This window comes from Betta splendens, chromosome 3, assembly GCF_900634795.4.
Source record: "Betta splendens chromosome 3, fBetSpl5.4, whole genome shotgun sequence".
NCBI classification, from domain to species: domain Eukaryota; kingdom Metazoa; phylum Chordata; class Actinopteri; order Anabantiformes; family Osphronemidae; genus Betta; species Betta splendens.
The window spans coordinates 13,361,250-13,378,623 of record NC_040883.2 but is presented as its reverse complement, the minus strand read 5'-3'; the positions used below and the strand labels follow the sequence as shown (position 1 = coordinate 13,378,623).

General features: G+C 39.5%; 1 long non-coding RNA gene across 2 annotated transcripts in view; it reads left to right on the top strand.

The window, feature by feature from the left end:
- Positions 1-17,020, top strand: part of LOC114851912 (uncharacterized) — a 70,554-nt gene extending 53,534 nt beyond the window's left edge. Inside the window, exons 2-3 of one of the 2 annotated variants that reach the window (XR_008694108.1) lie at positions 5,931-6,061; positions 15,709-17,020. This is a non-coding gene — a long non-coding RNA (uncharacterized LOC114851912). Of the gene's footprint in view, positions 1-5,930; positions 6,062-7,043; positions 9,995-15,708 lie in introns of those variants that run through there. The other variant, XR_008694107.1, reaches the window with a different exon arrangement.
- The last annotated feature ends 354 nt before the right edge of the window (positions 17,021-17,374 follow it).

Genomic DNA, 17,374 nt, shown 5'->3' with positions numbered 1-17,374 from the left:
TTTAAGTGACCCATGTTTGGGTAAAAATTACTGCAGTAAAAGTGTTGTCTTGTCCTCAAATTACAATTTTGTTTTCTTTATATAGTTTTAAAACACTTTGTCTGTTGTATAGTTAGAAGATCAAAGACACTTTAGATTTGGATGCCTTTGAATCAAAGCGTTGTTCAGGTGTCTATCATACATGGGTGGCTTCTAGGCTTTCAGAATGGCACTGAAAGATACCTCCTGTATTTTTCCTCAGTATTTCAAAATGAAGTGTAACAAAATTATTCATGAAAAGGCCTCCTTTTTGGTTATAGGCAAATTAAGATTTGTTTAACTTTGCCAAAGCCATTTGTATAAACAGCAGCTACAAATACTTTGCCATAATCCCATTTAACATTGCACAGTTTTTACCATTGTTCAACATCTATTGTTACTTTGCCTTGTTGCCCCCTCCAGTCCTGCCCACTTTCAGTGCTGGTCTATTGAGAGGTGGGTTAAGCGTGTCATCCACGAGATATTTGGCAAAAGGTAAAACAAGTATAGAAATGGTTTAGTGGTGAAAGTAAAAAAGCTGTTAAAAGCCCATAATCCTTCACTCCAAGCTGTTGTTGGTGATCCGTTAATAGCGTCACATGGTTGTTTAGTTAAAAAAAAAACATTAGGATGACAGTGGTTTGCTGTGGGCTTGAAAACGACATAGATTGTTTCTGACTATAGTGAACAAAATCATGCTTGTCATTTTTGTATTTAGTGTCTGTAATTGGATGGAATTTTAAATGTCAAATGTTTGATCTGCTTTACTGACGTTTTCTTCACTCTGAAATAGCAACTGAGAAGTGTACTGTAGCTGTCATATTAAACCCCTGTGCTCACTCACTTAGCTTGCCACACTCTCCAGGGCGCCCCTGTTTGTCTACACCACTGTTCCGGTTCAGTAGAGAGAGCAACAGGGAGACGAGAGGCTCAGTGTGCTCATTCCTGTCAAGAACTCCTTCACTGATCTTGTAAACCATCCTCGTTCTCACACATGGACCCACACACACTGAAGCTGTCCGCCAGTCTGTGGACTATTAATGCTGGAGACGTGCTGCTTGCACTTGCACTTACCTACAGAGGTTTCATTCATTATTGTTCTAATTAATATGTTTTAAGTCCTAATAAGGCCTCTTGATTATGGCATTGACTACAGTTGAATAATGTTTGTAAATTAATAATAAAACATTGTGTAGTCATTAGATTAATAAGAGCAGTCACACTTCAGTCTGACGTTTCTGATGAGTGTGCTGTGAAACACATCAGTCTGCTTTCAGTGCGACGGCCTTTGTTGGAGAAAACAGATGCATTGTCATACCAATAGAGGGCATTGTTGTTTAAGACCACATAGAAACCACTGTCTTTGTTTATGTAGGTAAATGTGACTGCTCTTGTTTTCTTTTCACTTTCAACATTTGACTGGACTAAATTTGATGGTTTTGTTTTTGATTACTAAGTTGGGCATCAATCTATCACAGTTTTATTTTTTCCATTCTGAAAATGACTAAACACACTCAATCTTTTGTTTTTTTCCCCTAGCTGAAATTACTCCATATTATGTATTGTATGAAATGCAAATTAAAAGGATTCATTTTATCAAGCTACAGCCAATTCTCCTCTGAAAGGGAACAACTGGGTGGTGCTTTTTGAGTCTTATCCATTCCCAGGACAATATGGGCTAAATAAAACTGTCTACTAAACCAGATGTGCATTTATGTTGCAATGTGCCTGAAAAAGTTGCTGTCTTTAAATGGGCCTACCCGTACGAGGTGAAGAGGCACAAACAAGATTGCATAGAAAGCGGCTGATATGATTTCATGTCAACTAAAGTGAGCTTTATTTAACCCCAGACTGAGATTAGACTACTGAAGTGGTGGGATAGATTATTTATTAGCTACACTAACACTGTCTCCTGATATAATAAATGGTGTGGATCTTATTCGCTCATGCCTGAGCTGTGCGCATAGACTTGAAATAATTCAAGCCCACGTGATAAGTGTTTGTAAGTCTGATACGCATACAGTGCAGCTCTGTTTAATCACCTCTCTGTGAATACCCACAGTCTGCACTCACGTACACACAAAGGCCTTCACATGTTTATCTGAGACAGCAAAACGAAGAGCTACAATAACTCTTCTGCATTAATCAAACCTAAAACAGATCACAGTAATTTTGTTGTTGATTTGCTTATTTTCTATTTTTTTCTTCTGACATTTCTTTCCATAATTATTTTATATGACCCTACAGTTTGCCCTTTTAAGAGGACTGTCTGTCTTCACTACATCACTGCTGTTTGGATATGTAATCAGTCAAATAGCTTAATGTTTATTGATCATTTAAGATGATATGGAACGTTGGGAAAAGGGCATACCATCATGGTCAAGTTGAAAATCTATTGTAAAATTTATTTGTTATATTTTTTGATCTACTCATAAATGAATATTTTCTTGAATATTTTCTTGCATAATTAAATGAAAACAAAGTCATTGGCAGAAAGAACAAATCTGTTTTAGCTTCATTTTAACACGATGAATGAGCATTCAATCAAATGAGTGCCAATTTATTGATTTGTGGGAATGCACAAAAGAAAGGGTTTAAATCTTGACCGATAGCCATTAACAGTGAATCTGTAGATAGACAGGCAATTGGTCATAGATCACAAATGGCAGGAAATCCATCTCTCCTTGCTCATTTCTCCTTTTTATTTGTCCATGCTTCCACTCTGAGTTTCATACAGGCCAGTCAGTTACTAAGATTCATTACCTGCTGCCCCATGTTTCTTCCTCTAAACTGCACGAGGAAGTCGTCTCTACTTTTGCTGCTCTGTAGTTTACTACGCAAACTGCTGTCAGTAAAGTTCATGCAGGTTCATAGGGCACATTAAATTAAGTTGAGTCAAGAAAGAACCTGTTTGCTGTGCTTTGCGTTACATGTATGTAAGTGGAAAGCAAGCATTTCTCGTGTGTCTTATGTTAAAGTGTATTAAAGCAGTGAAATCTTAGGTTGTGACAAAATGTAGCTTGGGCTACATGACGGTGTGACCTAAGCTTATGCAGCAGTTCAGAGGTCACTCATTTTGGAGGCCCACGTTTATTTTTATTCCACCTTTTGAGTTCAGCAAGCAATTGATATGTGATCTGGGAGTGGGCAGTTTATTGATTACTGTGGGGACTTAAGCGATAGTATAGTGGTGTATAGACAGATTGTTCTAGTGTCCTGTACATATAAGCCCTGTCTTTCTCATATGGAGCCACATAAGCTGTTCACTTTGGACACGTTGATAGCAAGTTCAAACATCAAACATGCATATAGGTTACATTACACCACCAGTATTTTTTTTCCTGTTTAGACTGGACACTGTTGGCAGCAATTTGAATTACTATTCAGTAGCTGATCAAAAAAAATTAATTTCTTAATCCTGTTCTTTTCTGTTTTATCATTTTATAAATTGTATAGATGTAGTGTGTGTGTGTGTGTGTGTGTGTGTGTGTGTGTGTGTGTGTGTGTGTGTGTGTGTGTGTGTGTGTGTGTGTGTGTGTGTGTGTGTGTGTGTGTAAAATTCAAAGCTCTCAAGTTAGGAACTGTTTAATATCATGGCAATGTATCGACATGTACAACAATAAACAGATCACAATAAAAAAAAATTAAAGTCATTCCTCCCAATTTGACGTGAGGATGTCCAGAGGGGTTGGAATGTGAGCATAGCTGCGGTCTGTGTTCTCAGGTGATGGATAGGGAAGGGGAGTCAGTGGTGGGGTGGGCAGGCTTTGACCTTGGCCATGGAACAGTAAGCACTAGCTCAGATATCTCACATGATACCCATACATAGCGGCTCATTACGGAAGAGCCCCCTTATGCAAAGTGCCGAGCTCAACACGGACTGGCTGACAGGGGCTAGCCTAGCACTGCTGACCTAACAATAAGACAACAGGGCCGTCCTCACCTCCCAAAAACATCAGCCAGGGCCAGCAGCAGCTCATTTATCAGACAAGATGAGACCTGATACAACATGAGACGCATTACTTTGTTCACTTTTGTATTGATGTCACAAGAGTTTTTAATTTGAGAGGGTTCTGTTACAGTAGCTGACCAACCATAATGTCTGCCAAGCTTCCTCTTTAAAGCTCATGCATTTCCATGGTATCTTTTTTGTTTAATTTGTACTACATTAACACAGTATATGTGTTAATGTAGTACATATACTGAACTTCACATGCGTTAATTCACATCTTCATGTTGTAAACCTTTCCACACGGACTATAAAATCAAATGGCATACTCCACTGTGCAAGTGATAGCTCTGGTAATTGTAAGCCATGGACACTGTATTATTGACATCTTTGATTGACTCACTCTCTTTTTAATAATGGCCCAGCTGTTAACATTTTTAATATCAGGCTTTTATGGCTCTGGACAATGACCCCAAAGTCTTTCTATTCCCAGCGTTTGCTGTAGTAGAATGGATCCTAAACCTGGTGTGTATTTGTTTACTTGCTCATTGCGTAACATATACTTGCGTGGTCTAAATATTATAAATTTCAGTGTGAAAGTAGGTTGTTGTGTATTTCTGATAACACTGTTTCTTACTGTTAGATTTTGTGTGTTAAAGATGAGCAGATTTCTGAGAGGTTGGTTATTGATTCCGACCTTTAAAGTACAGTAATGAAGATAGTGTACATTAGGTAAATAAAAATCCAAACTGAAATATCAAAAGTGTTATGTTGCACTGTGATGTTGAAACCATGCTACAAATTGTATTTGCAGTGCAGTATTTACACTTCTAGTTGTGGGTCTTTGATTTCCACACGACTGACACACTGTCACAGACACACACACACACACACACACACACACACACACACACACACACACACACACACACACACACACACACACATGTTGACTAACACCAAGCCTCACAGTAACCACACAGATGGCCACTTCTTTGCCCGCTTCTTGACAGCAGAATTGATAAAACCTGTTTGATGAGTTACAGATGTGTCCAACCACTCAATTATGAATCCACTTGAATAGTTTGTTGTGCTTTAGACATCCTACGGTTTGTTTGGGTGTAAATTACACCCAGCAGGACAAAGTTAGCGGCATCCTTGCTCCACTGTTTGCCAACAATACAAAACTCAAATGAGTTTAGGAAATGTTGTGTTCATGAGATAACATTTCTAAATGGCCACTGGGCACACTCCACGAACAGATGGTGTGGTAATTTCAATGTTTAGGTCTCAGATGAGCAGACATTATCTCGTGTCAACAGAGACTAGTACTGTCCTCATCCTTCGTGTCTTCATGAGTGAAAACATGAGTGTGCATGTGAGTCTGAGAAAGATGTTGAACTCTGAATGAATGAATGAGCAAAGCCAATTTTTGTGTGTGTCGCCATACGTGTATGTGTCTGTGTGTGTCCAGCAGCCTGGTGGACAAGACTTCTGTTCCTGGGCAACCTCTTATCAGAGCCATTGGCATATCTTGAGTGGGATGACATAATCAATAATCAGAACTGTTAATCAATGGTATTCTAAATAAGCATTGATTGGGCTCACAAGGTTACCCAGCTTTATCGGTTTACATTAAGCAAAGCAACACAATAGACAAAGGCCCACGACCGGGACAGACCATTTTAACCCCTACCCATCCATCTTTACCCAACGCAAAGTACATGTGTGGACTAGAAAGTGTGGTCATTTCTCTGTTTCATAGTTTCTGCTGTAACTTTATCTTTCTACACTTTTGGTTTTGCTTCTTTAATATGTTCATGTTGGTGTATCTTTACTGGTGCCTCTTCAACATTACTGTCACGCGACAGCCTCATTTGAATACAATAAAGCTCCAGTTGCATCTAATTATTGACATGGTCAGGTGGACAGAGGTCACTGATTCGTGTCGCCTTTCACACAGGGGCAGCGTCTTTTAGGAGACTATTGGATGCAGAGGGAGGAGTGTGGGTGCACGCTGAGAGTGTGTAACCCATGGGGGCGCCGTGTCTCCCTAATTACCTGATAGTGAACCACTGTCTCAGCTGCAGGCAGGTTAGTCGAATATGACCCTTGAGGATAGACAGTTTTGCATTCTTTATAAAGCCCTGCTTGTTGTTCCTGCAGACTTGGTATTCCAAACAGCTGTCAGCTTTAAACTTGGTGTGTCTTCCAAGCAAACAGGGGGCCGCCTGCTTCGTGTGCTTTAATTTCACAGTTTTCACTAAGCTAATATGCTTCCCGTGTTCTTCTGTAAAACATGACAACTGTCAATGTTCTTGCATCACTTAATATCAGAGAGACTAGTAGGCAAGCATGGAAAATTAGCAGAAATAACCCTTTTAGTCTCCCCCTTACCGCAACAAAGCTTCGTTACATGATCACCGTGTCACCAACATGGATACTCCAATCATTTTCCCCACTGGCTGTGGCTCAGTGCCAGAGACAGGCTTAGATTTGGCCCATGAGAGAAAAGCCTTTCTCTGCTCATACAGGCCACCTGGCATTATACGTTCTGTCTGCAGGAAGGCAAAAAAGTCCTTGTTACAACCGTAACATCTTTGCTCTTCTATCTTTCTCACACATGCAGACAGTTGCCAACAAATCCAGACATGAAATAAGACGACAAGGAAGGGAATTTGGCATTTTGTGTAGTTTTCGCTACATTTTCAAACTTGAGTCTTGAAAAGAATCTTTTTTGAGACTACCCTTGTAAGCACACAGATGACTGGTAAAGACACTGATATTTCTGTGATCTGCCCTGTGCTGGATCGCACTGAAGCTCTCTGGGTTGTCGATATTCCACACACCTCGTGTCTTCGCTCCACCTCTCTTCCTGCCTGTCTTTCCCCCCTCTCTCATTCTCTTTGTCCCTTGTGAAAGCCCCTGTCACCTCTGGCCCTCCTTCTCTCCTCCCCCTCTGTGAGGCTATTACAGGCAGCACTCCTCCCTCTCTGCCTTTCCCATGTATTACCATTAGAAGACATGCATCTTGGGAGCTGCTGCACACTCCTCTGTGTTTTGATTAATATTTTAGCAGCCTCAGGGAGGAAATGGGTCTTCCTCTGAGCTAATCCGTTATGGGCTGGATGCTTGGAGCAGAGGAACAGGAAGATGATAGAAGAGGAAGGTCAAGCTCGACTGTTTTTATTTTCCATGTCTGAACTTGTAAAGACATCCTTTACAAAACAAACATCCAAAAAAAACTTGAATATTGCTTCAGTGCAACATCCAGGAATGATGATGATGATGATTATAATTGTAACTTAAATTGATGTGAAGTAAGGCTAAATCATAAACATATATTAAAGTAAAGCAATTTTAGCCCCAAAAACTCATAGTAGGCATCAGCAGTATTTTTTGTCTTGGGATCTGTTCTAATAAACCTTAGTTTGTTACACTTCTGCTCAGTCAAACCAAGCAAAGAGGTATTCCTTGGTTTTCCTCTACTTGAATATAGACAGTTAATTAATTATCTTGCCTGTTCTGTGAGAGAAATAACAATATTATACATTTAAATTTTGTGCAGGTTCTTTTTGTCCACCTTGCTCACCGTCATCTCTGTCCAGCCTCTGATTTCCATCCAATTCCACTCTGTGTCACACACTACATATGTCAGACACACACTCGGCAACTCTTTATATAGACAATTTCTTAGCTACTTTTAAATTTAACAGCTGTTCTGTATATTGTCATAAAAAAGTGATGCATGGCCTCTAAATTCTACCTTTGCCCATCCAGCCTAATTAATTCAAATCTTTTTCAGACCCAAATCTACCCCAGAAATAACCTGATGTTAGCCTTCTGAGTCTGACACATGTCTGTTAAGCAACCAAGCTACATAGGAACTATACCGGCAGAAAAATGACCAAAAAATGGTGATGAGCACTAATGAGATCAGTCCAGCTTAGACGTGTTGCTGTGTTGACATATTCATACAGTATATACTGTACTGTACAGTATATGACAACGCTAATGGAATCCAACCACTGTGTGTTCGTGTGTATTTCTGTGCTGCACTGATGGTGAAGTGTTGGTGTATCAGCTTCTGGAACTGTGCTGCTTTTTTATGCCTCCTCTTTCATTGATTCCCACTCTCTTTTATTTATGTTTGTTTACTGTGCTGCTTGACTCAAGAACTGTCTATTGCTTTTATTGTCGAACGCAATGAAGGGTGCTTTTATCACCATTTGCCTTTGGGTCAAAGGTGAGAATGGAGACAAATGGGACAACTGTACGATGATGAACAGAGTGTTCTGAACCTACTATAGCAATGTAAAGTGTAACTAACTTCAGGATCCAAAACGTCCATTCTTCTGTCATTGAGACAATCCAGTAACAATTTGTATTACCAAGATTAAACAGATTATAGTGATCAGCATTTATGAATTAGGTGTTAAAGGTATTGCAACAAATACAGAGCACTTTGTGGTGGTTTCAGATTTTACAAGATGTTGCTTTGAACGTTAAGTAAATTAAGTATAAGTATTACTCCAGTTTTAGGCTTTAGTCTGTTGATGGTTGTTGCATTTATTATCATGATGTCAAGAAAGTAGACCAGAATTATTATATTGCAGTTCTGTAAATGTCCAGTTATAACCACAGTATAGCTTTTCAACAAATTTTGGAGAGTCCCAGCTGTCACCTTTGTCTCCTCCAATAATAACCTTGTCTCTGAGTCATGTGACACCTTTGACACAATGCTCCCATTTGCACATTAGTTGTGTTGACCAGTGTATGTCTTGCTGTACTGTTGGTGGATTTATCCTCATGGTGTTACCATGTTGATTGAGTGCAGAATGGAGGTCGAGTGTTGGCAATTACTCACCATGTGTTCAGAGCAGCGGGCCATGTACAGCGAGCGATGCTGGCACATTAGGAACATACAAATGAAGGCTAGCCTTATTTTAAGCTGTGCCAGCCTATTTAGCACAGTGTCCTTGGGTTTGGGGGTATTTTGTATGCCTTCGATGGGTGTTGGTTGCTACTGAAGGTGGTATTTAATTTGGGTATATGCTACAGGGATACAGTGTTTGATATGTGTATGGATGGGATGGTAATACTTTACAGTGGTGCACTGGAGGCAGTGGTTATGAGAGGCCTTTTTTATTCGCCATTTATAGGCAGCATTATGTTCAGAAGGAAAGGGCAGCTAGCAGGGAGCTAATGTGAGCATAAGGAGGATACACCTGCCCAGAGGTGTTTTTCTTAACAGGTATAATAGCAATATATTTCCGCACATGACATTCCCTAATGTTTGTTGAGGGAATATCTGCATGAACAAGTCAGCTTTGAGCTTAGATCCCCGTGGCAAACCACTGCACAGTAAGACATTAGGGCTATTAATGGGGTGACAAGCTGTAAGTAAGTTCAACAGTAGGAAACGCATTCAATTAGTTTTAGCAGAATATTTTACTGTCTTCGATTTCAGTCTGCAGATTTCGGGACAGTTGAAGCCCCTGCAGTCCATGTTGACCTTGAAAGGTGGCTTCTTTTTCTCTGTGATGATTCGCAGTCATTGCAACAAATTTAGGAAGCGGTGAATAACCTCCCTTCTCTCTGTCATTCTCACTCTCATATTGTGGAGAGGTTTCTTCATTAAAACTGACGGAGAAGCCAGAGGCAGGGGAACCGTTATAGCTCTGCAGACCTGTCACCACATTCTCCACAAAGTATAATTTAATGCTGTACAATAATTGAAATAGTTCTTTCATTTAGTGACGAGGCTGCCAAAATGTTAAACCAGGAACCTGCCGAAGGGAAAGATAACGTGTTCCCTCATGGCGTTTTCTTTTTAAATTCATTTTCTATTGTAATATATTAAATGCATAAATTCTATCACTAATAGTTTATGCTGGGCGTTGCAAGAGACTATTCAGTGAAGCAGTTTAGTCAAGGTTTTGCGTTTAAAACAAGTACAGCCATAATAAATGTGTCTGTGTGTAAATGTGTCTGTGGACTCATGCTTGGTTAATCCCTTCCTTTGTATCGGCTATTGGTTTGCTGCAAGCCATTGCAAAAACTATGTAGATAGATATGTAATAGAAAGTGCTTGGGGTAAGTAGATTGTCCTGCAGTGTTTGTGTCCTTATGAAATTATGTTGTTTACACAGACTATAGTACCTAATTAGCATGCTAAGCAGTCACATCGTGTAGTGATGCAGTATTTCAGTGAAGGAACAAATGATGGAGTGGTGTCAAACAAAGCTCATATTTGAAAGTGAAAACTCACTGGGTTTTCTTCTGTTCATAGCATTAAAGCTCATCATCATATTTCCAGGAGGCCCCATGACAACTGAGACTCATGCCAGAAGCAGTCACCTTCTTTGCTGTGGGTCATGTGCTCCAAAAATAAGCAATATGATGAATTATAAGTTCTTCTGACACTCGTAGTGAATTAGCATTTCATTTTGCTTCATTATTCATAGAGCTGCCATCTTTAAGGCTGTTTTCCACATGTCAAAACTGAAACATATTTTGCAAACTGAATGCATCAGGCATCTGATTGTCCCTAAGAGCAAAGTTTATATAGAAATATTTCTAATCTCAGCCCAAATTATTTTCTTGGATAAATGTCCATGCTTTGATTGTGGACTTCAGTACTTGATTACAATTTTGTCACTTAGATATGATTGACAAAATTGTAAATTTCAAGGATTTCAAGCAGCGACCTTTTCTCCTGTATTTAAAATCATGGAACAGCCTTTTGTCATGAGATCTTTCAGTGTCACAACCTGGTTCTTACTCTTATTCTTTGTCTTCATTCTTTGTGTTAAATAGTTTTTCTAAATGGATAATTCAAAAATCTGTTTTTTACTTTTAGAGCTCAGCAATTAAAATAAATTAAACAGTGACAGAGAGCCAAGTCTCAAGCTTTGGCTGCTCAATGTTCAGAAATAATAATTAGTGAGGCTGGAGGCAAACTACCTGGATTGTGTGCATTGTTATTCATCTGCATGTATTCATGAAAGTGAGCAGTCAGAAAGAAACAACCTCATATATTGACTATTGTGACATAATCTCCTTCAGTTAATATTTCCTATTAAGAATGATTCAGTCTTTGGCGAATCCAACACTTTCCCAGGTCGATGTTCAGGGAGGGGCGCTATGGACCCTATGAGGACTCCATTGTGTTGATTACAGCAATGATAGATAGGCAGTGCTACTGTATGAGATGAAAGGGCAGAGAGAGGCACAGGAGAGAAGCTGAGCTAAAAGCAGAAATTCATACAGTATGTAGAAGAATAGCTCATGGTTATAAAGTATGACTTGCTTTTCCCATTTTTTTTGTTCATGGTGATGTTTTGATAACTAGTACTTATAGTGACAAAATGTAAAACCTTGGATAACTGGATTGAATTTGACCCATCACATCTAATCTAATCAAATTTTTCTCTGCCACTGTTATGTACTCAAACAACTCCATCATACTGATATTAGCTTCTGAATATCTAGACATTACATCAAACTGATGGCTACCATTCAGCCAGAGAACACCTCATCAAGTTGGTGTACAGATTTGGCAGTGAATTAAAAAAATGAATGAAGAGGTATTTGCTATTCATTTGTGCTGCTTAGCTGCTTTGCACTAATGTATCGTACATACAACATAGAAGAAATTACTACTTAAACATTAGTATGATGAGACCTGACTAAAATGCAAGGAGCCACCCTCTGGGAAAATGTGCATTTAATGTGTACTTTGAACTCTTAATTAGATTTGTCTCGTCTGCTGACATGGAGGGGACAGGTTTATGACTTTTACAGCAACCAGCCTCCAGGGGGGGAAACGTTGACATGTGTTTGGTTCACTTCTGAAGCTGCTGGTTGTGTTCCACTGTAACTTAGAAGGTGCCTTAACATCAGTTTGGGAGGCTTTTGAGCATTTCTGTAATATTCCTCTTCATTATTTATGTAGTATGTAGTGTAGTTGGTACAGAGGCTAGCATTAGGATTGGGGACACAAGCTGGACTGCTTACAGTATGTATTTAAATGTTAGTAAAATGTTTTTAAATAATTTTTAATTTTAATGGATACAGACAAAACCTTGTTACAATGACCCCTAGTGCAGGGATTGCTGTAGTAGTAGTACCCGGGACAGCTGCAGCTTACGAATGAGCTAAAAGGGCTAAAATTTCAATAATAATACTGAAATATACTGTATGGGGCATATGGAGATGTTATGGCATTTATCTACCTCAAACATTGTCTTTGTAATTTATCATTACCAGTCTTGTTTCCTGTTCATTTTATGATATGATTTCAATTCAGAAGGAATTTCACTTACTTGTCAGAAAAGCACTTCTATCCTTTCTTCCCTGAACGTGATTTCAGATGCCAGTTGGAGTGTGGCGCAGCCTGCATGTGACTACAGTGCATTTTGAAATGATCAGACCACACACACCAACTGAAGAGCATTTAGTTAAATGTACTGATTAGCATAAGAAAAGCAATCTCATCACACGAAGAGATGCCTCTAATTGAGCTATTGTTCATGTAAGCAGTGAGTTTCTACTGGCACAGAACGCCAGCCCACAGCGTCGCCTCTTCCTTTGCAATGATGAGCTGAGAGGTAGTGTGCGTCCACTTGAGTTTGTGTGTGAAGGGAAACGCATCACTCCAAATTGATCATCACTCCTCAACAGGAAAGGACAGAGGGGGCGTTAGCGAGCGGACGCTAACTCAGCCAATAATGAACAGGGTGGTTATAATGCGAAATCCATTGCCTCTCAATCGAGGCAATTGATCAAACTCTTCTGTATGTTTGATTTTCCGCCTGGCTTGTATAGTCCGAAGCAGAGTCTCGCTTTGTAATTCATCCCCCAGTCGTCAGGTTTTCTTGCTCACGCCTCTGTCTTGCAGCCTGAGAGTAAAAGTAAGTGACTCTTGTTGCAGCTGTTAATTTAGGTGGTGCCATGATGAGAAAAGTAGTTGTACCAGATCCAACTGATGAGCTGGACAGAGAAGGATGTGTTTAGTCACCTTAGTACGGAGTCTCACTGAGCCCTGACTTGGACCGGACGTCTCCCTCAAAGCTTTTAACAGGCAGATGTAATAGCCCTGTGGTTTTGAAGAGGCCATAGTCAAAGCACCTCAGGAAGCACAAGCTGGCGTCTCCTGTGGCTTCAGATGTGGTCTAGGTTGTACTTAATGCACCAACAGGTAATCCATCTGAAGGCAAGATGCTTTGCGCCGATTTAGACAGGAAATCAGAAACCATGTGTGGTATTGGCCGCAGTGTCTTCTCCCGTGATCCCAAGCCATTATGCAGAGGTGAGTTTTATATTGGTTCCGATTGGGAAGATACTGATCTTGTTGTTGTAAACAGTGCATTTCTTTGGGAACACTTTGACTCGGATGAATGTAGAACACTGTTTATGTTCCTCAAGAATAAATTGGATGCATGGTTTCATTTGCATGTAGTTGACAAGTGAACCGGGACAATTAAATATGTTACAGTAATGTTTATTTACTTTATCTTTTTCAGTTATGTTATACTGTATATAGTTATACTGTATGTCTCATGCTGTGCAGTACTTGAATGACTGGACATTAAAGATGAGAGGGACCCGAATGCCAGTCTTGTTTCTAAAATCCCCTTTGAATTTTGGTGGGAGTGTAGCAATAAGGATTTCTTTGGTTGAGAAACCACACCTCTAATTGGTGGTGGTGGTGTCGGCTGTAACTTGGTGTAGTAAAATGTGGCAAGTGCTTGTCAGCTGGATCCAAAGTATTCAACCTTGGCAAAATTCAACTGAACTTTGCCGAAAGACATTTGAATCACACTACTCACTAGTGTGAAATTAACGTAGAATCATATGAATGGATGAAGATTACCAGTGCTTGGGAAGACCTCCGGAGCAAGGACAAAGTGAACAAGGTCAAATACAAACACTGTTTTACTGATTTTACCAAACCATGTGGTCAAATCGGTCTTTACAGTCAATCCCAGGTGTAGATGTGATTATAGATGTGGTAAGAGCCAGAGTTGGTTGACCACCTTGAGCCCAAGTAGCCACAAACTGTGCAATGATTCAGGTTTAAATACTGTAGGCATGTTTCGATGACTCTGGATTAACATGCTTAATAGGAAAACACACAAATGGTTTAATATGAAGTTTTTTTTTTTGTTCAAACATAAATTGGAATCACTGAGCAAAAATGCTTTTATATTTAATGGCCTGTATTTTCCTAATTTTAGATGTTTGTTTTCCACTAACAGCTCTACACTAGTAAGATGAAACCAAGGTTGTTGCGTCAATTAATCTGCTGTATCTAATGCACTCCGATTACAGAAACACACAGTCAGTCAGTCCTTTCCAGCGATATTTTAAAGTTCTCTCAGACTCTCCCTTGAGACTGCTGCGATCTTGCATCCCAGGAACGGCAGCAGCTTCCGGCGGCAGCAACGGCACCTCTCTCTGTGAAACAGAAGAACCCATTACATCTTTTCATTTTCTATCCCTCCTCTCCTCCATTCTCTCTCTTTCTCAACAGTACATCACTGTGGCTTTATCCATTTCATGTTTAGTGAAACTCCCCAGGCGAGCCAACACAAGGCAACGAGATGCCGCAAATCTTCTGATATCTTAAACAGAGGGCATAGTGCCAGCGCTCTCCAGATAGGAAAAACGGTAATCCAAGGGAGGAACATCATCCTGAATCAAACAAAATGAATAAATAATCGGGGCTGCAGACACGCTTTCATACTTGCGGTGCATGTCCATGGAGGATTGGTTTACCAGCCCAAGTGATTAGTCTGCTGGCAGAATTGTTTGGTCTCTGTGGCTCAACCATTTACAGTATGATATAACAGCAGATCAGATCCAGTTCAACACAGCTCTCTGTAGAGCTGCTGGTTTTTAGCCAAAGGGAAAGAAGAAAAAAATCCACAGCTCACAGTTACTCAGCCGTGTTCTCAGATTTGTGGCATAGTCAGAGATGCTTTACATCATATTCTGTTTTCACTTGTCACAGATCAAATATCATTATTATTAGTATACTTCTCCTATATAATTTAGTCAACCAATTACATCACATACACAGACGATAAGCAGCAGGACTTTTTAGGAAATGTAAAATATATTCTATTTTTCTGTTAGCATTATTGCTGTTTCCATTTGGTTCTCGATAAGAACTTCACATTCATGCATTTTGATCGCATTGTTATTTACAATGGGGCTGCAAATGTTAACATGCACTAGATTTATCTGAACTAACTTTATAGTACATTTCGCCACTCCCTCTTATAGAGTCCCTCCTGTCCAACATAAAAAATAAAATGGGGGTGTTTTGTCATTGATGGCGGCTACATGCCTCAAGTTGCATTAATAAACAAGCAGGCAGAGATAATATTTTTCAATGGCAAAACGATTTTCATAAGGTTACATTCCTAATGTTTATATTTCACCAACCGCTCTTCTGTTTATACAATAGAGGGTATTAAAAGGAAGATTAAATTTTACCCGCCTGAATATAATACAAACACAAAATTATGCTTCTATTTTCAGGGCAAGCTGTGCATTGTCATTTATTTATGAGGTTTTTTTCTGCATCCCCTCCTTCTCCTTTTCTCACCCAACAGTAAATATGGAAATGGTGTTTGTCAGTCTGTGTGCATATACTCATACACACGCATGGTTTCTATCTATACATGTGCCTTTGTGTCGCAGTCTTTTAATGTCTGCCTTTTATACCACAGTGAATGCCAACTTGTGCTGTGCTCCTGTGTGGATGCAATAGACGTAGGAGGGTCATGTGGCTTCTGCAGAGAAAACTTCTCCATCCTCCATCAATAAACACACTCCCTCCTCGTGTTGCAGTATCGGCAGTCAATCATCTGTCTTCACTCACTTATTCGCTCCCTCGGTGTCTCTCTCATCTTCCAGAAGATGTATCCAGACTTTTATTGCCACTATTATAGTGAGCCGCCATTATCCTTTTCAGTGGGAGGGGAGTCCCATTGCTTATAGGATGTTCAGACAGTTATAGGACTTTAAGCCTAGAGCTGAGTGCGAAGGGGTAAATGTGTCATTCCTAATTGTTCAAATTACACATAGAAATAATTCTTCTATAATTATTGGTTTCCATTGGTCCTATTCGCTTAAGTTCTGATGTGTCTCCATTTCCACTCTAAATTGATAATAGTGCTGAACCAGCGCCTGATATTTCTCTCTCTCTATGTTCATCTATTGAATGGATTCTAAGATATCTTATCAGACCATAATGATAGCTCATCGCAAATTAAAAATGAAGTTGTCAAAGTGCTATCTTACAGTAAAACTGTAATAAAGTCTTGGCTATCTGGCAATAACACACGAGTTTAACTGAAATCTTTTGTATTGATTTTGCCTAATTTTGGCGCCATTGCTGACACACATATTTTGTTTGATGGTTCTTTTAATTTCCCCTTTACTCGAACTTTTTAATGTTTGAATCCTAATGACCCTTTTTAGAAGGAATAGGTTGGTAATGCTCTACTCAAATGATCCTGTGCTGAGGACGTATGTTCACCAAGTTGTACAGAACTCCTGAAAATCTTATCGTTCTGTTTGCTCCTAACGCGGCAGTATGAACAGTAATGTGCTATAAATAAGATGTTAATTGCTTGGCTTACTCAATTAACAGGTGGTTCTACTGTACCTCAAACCCTCAAAATGAATATTAATTAACACATTTATAATCTGGCTCTCGTCATGCCTGCCAGTTTACAGGACGCTACAATTGGGAAACATGCTGTTTATTATTACCAAAGCGGATCTGTTTACTGAATATCGAACATCAGGGCTTAAAAATGGTATTGTTTTGCCAACCAGGACCTGTTTGAAGGTGCTTCAACATATGGACAGGTGGAACTCAAAATCAAACCTCTGGCAACCACCAATTTGTGGACAACTGCTCTACCTCTTGAGCCCTGATTAGGGAAAATGTTAGCTTTTGGACATAGTATTTTGCTCACTAAAATTCTTTCTTTGTAGTTTTTAAGTTGCTTTGCCTTGTTAACATAAGTTGCTCTTACAGTAAACACATGTTTTGCAGGGTAGCTGATTATATTATGAAAGGGAATCTCCAGTCATTGCTTCTCACAGATACCTCGGCATGAATGAGGTATGAGAGCTGCAATCCACCCCACCCAGTGCTTAACTTCAGCTTTTTACTAGACAAATGTCATTTGGAAGTTTTTTACAGAATGGCTGCCCAATCAAATGGCATTTTTATCCCACGTTATGGGTATTTTCAGGAGGTTAATACAGAATTTTAGATTTACAGTAGGTGGTGGGAACTGTAAGTAGTTATTAAAAGGCGTTTCGAACTGAACATACAGTAAAGAGAATGTGCTTGCTAGTAGTTTTCTTGGTTGGATGAAC